Here is a 5,796-nt window from a genome sequence, read left to right as displayed (position 1 = left end):
TAATTTTTTTTTTTATATTATTAACCATCCCCTATTTCAACCCTTTACATCCTTTTTTTAAAGAAGCTTATGTCCTTTCTCAGTGTCTAAACTATCTATGTACCAAAATTCCTTTAAATTGCTTCAGTAGTTTCGGAACATATTCAATACAAACAATCAAATCTTTTCACTCTTTGATATTATTATAGATAATTTGTGATGCAGAAAATAGTTTATATTTGTTTCTTAAAACCAACCTTTGAAGGATTTCTACAAGGTACTTAACATGGTATGGTCCGGGTTCATTGACATTGCAAACACGGTTCTTCTATGGAATTTTTAACGTTTATTCTTGGTTTATTTTACGGGTACGATGTATAACTATTAACTATAAAAAATCAAAATTGTACCTTGGACTTTTGAAGCATAGGTACACTTGTTTGAGAAGAGAAATAATAATGACATTGATGTAATGGACTCATATAAATATGAAACACAATTATACCACAAGCATACCTATATAATTTCTTTTGATTTAAAATAAATGTATAAAAGACAATTTTAAATGCGTGTGTGTATAAATATATAAACTTTATTTTTATTTTATACTCGATACGCTAATATCAGATAACAATTATATCACATTAAATAAGTAACAATTTATCAATTTTATTTTTTAGTTCAAATTCTTAATCGTACGTATGTTCTTAATTTAATTGTGTGTATAATATATTTCTGACTATTTAGGTGTGTTTTCAACTAAATATTTTTATATACTTTTAATAACAATTTTTATGGAATATTGAATTAAATTTTCAACTATTTTGACTAACATTTTGATAAACATTTCTATCGTAATTATTTGAAATAAATTGAAAAATTATAATGTCAATAAATAACTCAATAACCTATAGGTTAGGTTAAACTGATTAAAGTAAAAAAATAGTAGTTAACTATATATTTCTATATAAATATGTTATTATCTCATTTTTATCTAGATAATATTTTATTACGATTATCCATGGATCTTTTAATTTTTTTTTTTTTATTGATCATATAAAATAAACTAGGCAACTATGGCCATTAGCTTCAATTTAAATTAGTTTAAAGATATTTCCATTTTTACAAGTTTTTTTTTATCTTTTAATTAGTTTAACTAGTTGTAGAGGAATATAATATATGTTACAAATACTCTACAAGTTGAATTTAACTTTTATATTTGTTTTATTTTAAAACTTCTTACTATTACGTTTGTACATAACATAAGTTTTTACAATCACTTTGTGAGACATATATTATAATTTTTTTAAAAATTAATTAATAAACATAACCTAATTACGTAACAGTTAAATAAATAATAATACAATAAAATCAATGTGACCATCTACACCACATACTCCCTCTTCAGTGAGGGTCAATTTCTTTGTGACAGTACTGGTCGGCTACTTCTGGTAGTTTCTGGTGGGGTGGTGCATTTACTTTCTCTTCCGCTCCTCCGCGAGGAAGCTGGTTTTGGTTTGGTCGCTGCAAGATTGGTAATATTTCATATTTGTAACATATGGCCTTGGGTAAGGAGCTGCTGGGCTAGTGCTTTAATGTAGGCTGGTTTCACCCTATCAATTGGAACTTTCCTCTCTCTGTGCCTAATTGTTAATGTCATAGTTGTGTATGTTTAGTCCAAGACTTTGAATGGCCCATCAAACGGTATTTCAAGTGGTTTTTTGACAAGTTTTTCGTTCCACTCAGATTCTAAAAAAAATTTCGTCGACGACATTTCGGTCGGTAGGGGGGGGGGGGGTCCGAACCCCATAGACCCCCCTCCCCGGGCTACGTCACCGATGTTAATGACTGTACCATTTATTGCATATAATATTTTAATGTATTAGATTTTAATTGCCTTTCTGCGTTTTACGGTGGTATAACTGGGATCGCCACCCCACTGTCGACGCGAATATGCGATACTTACTGGTGATATCAGTTACAAATAAGCTGTTTGTTTATCTGCGCAACCAAACACCGCTTTAACTGGTTTGTTTTTTAGTTTTTCGTGTTGTTGTGACTCGAGTGCATTTTGCAACAAGAACATTTGCATATTCTAGCTTGATCCTTGAACCTAGAATGATAATAACATAGCTCATCTTTCATCTTACTTCTGTCATGAGACTTAGACCTTGTTCTTCTGTACGTTTTGGATTATTTTCTGTCGTTACAACGCCTCCGTTGATTTAAATCTTAAATTGCTTTAGTAAGTCATACAATTTGTAGGTCGAGCGTCAAATTCGAGTTACTGTTTTGGCCTTTGCATTTCTTCTCATTGTTTACGGCTAAAACGGCATATATTTCACTTTCCTCGGGAATTTTATCCGCCATTTTCGACAAATTAGTTAGATAGTCTATACTGGTCGTAAGTATAGATTGCACCTATACTGATATGTGCTGCAACCATACACTTTTCAACAAATCTTCAGTTAACTACTCACCTGCTAACTGCTGAAATGACGGTTTTTTATCACCTAGCTTTAAATCGCGTAGCAACTAATTTAATTTTTTTCTTCGGATTCAGATATACGCTTATCGAGCACTTTTTGTAGTTTTAGGTATTTATTTATTTACTGAACAGTGATTTTTCTAAGATATCTGATACATACGTTAGGATGCCCCCATCTAGCGCACCGACAACGTAAAGGGACTTGGTCTCGTCGTCCGTGATATTTGCTGTGACAAAACTAGACTCTAGCTTTATGAACCACATATTTTGGTTTTGTAACTAAAATGGTGATATTTTAAAATGGTGTATGAAAGTTTACCGTATCTGTTGTACTTGTTTTTCTTTACCCACCATATTTCTTTATCACCATATTTTCTACGTGGGTCGTCGAGGTTAACACTTTTTAGAGATATAATAAATATTAAAATACTCTACAAATCGAATTTAACTTTTAAATTTGTTTTATTTTAAAATTTTTTGTTAATACGGTAGTCCAAAACATGAGTTTTTATTAACACTTTGTCAGATATATTTTTTAATTATTTTATAACATAACCTAATAACGTAACAGTTATAACAACATAAATTATAAAAATACAATATAATTAGTCTTAAAAACTGTGCCACATACTTATTAGCTCTATGCAGGGCAGTCACCTACTCATGCTCCCTTCACGTCATACCCTGGGTCATGCTATTATCCCATCTATCAATTTTTTGATATTTTTTAGTTATTTATTCCTACACTACTTATTTAAAACAATTATAACATTTTACAGAATTTGCAATCCATTACGTAAATAATTTTCATAGTATGTATTATTTTGTACCAATATTAATTATAAATAATAAAACATTACCAATGTAATATATATTATAAACATGTTATTTGTTGCAAAATAATAACTGAGTTCTGTTATAATATGTATTTATATTAACTAAATATAAATGAAGTACAGAGTGTTTTATAAAAAACGCAGTTTTTGAAATTCCAGGTAATTATTTGTTGTTGGGTGGGTGACATTGTTCTTATAATTTCTGCTAACTATTGGTTTTGAAGTTATTTAAGTGGTTATTATTTTCGTGTCCACTACCATCGGAATTGGACATTACATTGTCATTGTGTTATTTGAATCAGTGGATCATACTAAAACTAAACGAAGAGCATTCGTTAATTGTATTTTAACGAGGTAGCGTTCTGACGATGTGAAAAAAATCAAATGCATCTAGCGATTAGCGAGTAACTGTTTGGTGTGGCATTTGAGATAGGTGGGATGATTGGGCCAACCTTTTTTGAATATGAACGTGGAGTCATGGAAATGTAAGAAAAGAGAATGGAGATCGTTTTCGTGTTTCACAATTAAATCTTAACTCGTAGTGAAACAATATGTATCATTTATAATGCGTATTTCTAATAAAATTAAATACTGCGTTCCTTATGAAACAGCCTTTATATACAAATAATTCGGATCAGGGTTCTTCTCCGGGTTTTGCGGTAATACCTTTTATTTTAATTGTTAATAAATGAGTTTTAAGTGTAGTAACACCCGAAGAGGGTACATGACTGTTGTTATTTTTATTTATGTATATAATTTACCTCTTTTGTACATAATTCATTGCACACATATTTTATATTTATATCACGCACACTCTCTAGTCTACTACCTTCTCATTTATATTTATGTGCACTTATATATGCATACACATATAAGATATAAATTATATGTGGATTTAGTTATATGACAAATTAATTTACCTACCCAATTATAACTGGAGTCTTATCATTAGTTACTGAAACAAGGAACAGTAAACAGGTTTAATATTAATTAAGGAAACACTCAATGTACTTAACAATCGTTAACACGCTAGATTTTTTTATTATTTGAAAATACAAAATACAATAATAAATTTATAGCTTTACACCGTAGTTCCACCACTCCTTATATATATGACCATTGCCGGACACACACGCAGTGAGTGTGAAGTTGTAGGAATCCGGAAGATGGTTTTTAAGTACGGTCCAAGTGGAGCTAGATGTTACATACTACTTACTTTATTTTGTGTTAAGGCCATAACATTATTATTTATTATTTACCGATCACTAAGACTACATTATAATGTGTGAATGTGTATACCTACCCTAATATTGTAATGTTGATTGTTGACTCTCTTTCCAGTCATTGACTGAAAAGGGTGGTTATCATTCCACAAATAATCATATTGGGTGATCAATCAACCAATCTAATAACCAATCTAATAACTTTTCAGATTATTTAGACCCTGAAAATTTGTATCTATTGAAGACATACTGTATTGCTCAGAATAGCAATGAAGATGGTATTCGTAGAGCATATTATCATAATATTTTCACTATTGCTCAGAGATATTTATAAAAATAGTCAAGTTTACAGTTATTTTTTTTTAAATAAATAATTTTAATTTATGTTTTAGTACCTTTATCTGTATTATTCAGTATAATGACTATAAATAATGCATGTTTACAATCAATCAAAAGTTAAATGTAACAATCAAATACATTAATTAAGAAATATTTTTGTAAAAAATTGTAATGAATAATAAAATTTGTATATGTAAGTTTAAATTTATGTTATAATTATATCATTAAATGGAATAGAAAAACAAAACAGAATGGGGGAATCTATTTATTTTATACATTGTAATTATTGTCACTTGAAACATACAAAATATGCATATAATAAAAAAATAAATAGAATAATTATAATTATTATACTTAATCTCGTCTAAAATTACGCATTCTGGTAAATTATTCTCTTTGTACCAGGCGATGTTTTTAACATTCTTGACAATTGATGGGAATGGGACTCCGTTTATATAACGTTCATAACGTTTATTTGACCATTGGTAAACTTGTACATTTTATTATTTTGTTAAATTTGTGTTTCATATAATATGCAAGTTGACATATGGCATTAAGTGATAAATGACAAGTTAAAAAAGACCTGGAAATTATTACTAAAAAACTCGTTTTTTGTTTGAATATAATATTATATCAGGGGTGGCTTCATCATGTTTTTTCGATGAACGGAGAGCAATGTTGGTGCTCTGGAAATAAAAGCGTCAATTTCTTAGTTTCGTTTGCCCGAAATCAGTTTATTTTAACATGCTTGACAATTTATGGGAATGGGACTCCATTTAAATAACGTTCATAACGTTTATTTGACCATTGGTAAACTTGTACATTTTATTATTTTGTTAAATTTGTGTTTCATATAATATGCAAGTTGACATATGACATTAAGTGATAAGTGACAAATTAAAAAAAACCGGAAAAAAAATACAGAGAAAAA

At 29.2% G+C, this 5,796-nt stretch overlaps 1 long non-coding RNA gene across 1 annotated transcript; it reads left to right on the top strand.

Annotated features, from left to right (window-relative positions):
- Positions 1–650: 650 nt before the first annotated feature.
- LOC132919711 (uncharacterized) lies at positions 651–4,987 on the top strand. Its single transcript, XR_009660665.1, has 3 exons — positions 651–674; positions 3,247–3,279; positions 4,736–4,987. It is a non-coding gene; the product is annotated as an uncharacterized LOC132919711 (long non-coding RNA).
- The last annotated feature ends 809 nt before the right edge of the window (positions 4,988–5,796 follow it).

This window comes from Rhopalosiphum padi, chromosome 2, assembly GCF_020882245.1.
Source record: "Rhopalosiphum padi isolate XX-2018 chromosome 2, ASM2088224v1, whole genome shotgun sequence".
Classification (NCBI taxonomy): Eukaryota; Metazoa; Arthropoda; class Insecta; order Hemiptera; family Aphididae; genus Rhopalosiphum; species Rhopalosiphum padi.
This window is presented reverse-complemented; position numbering and strand designations above follow the sequence as displayed.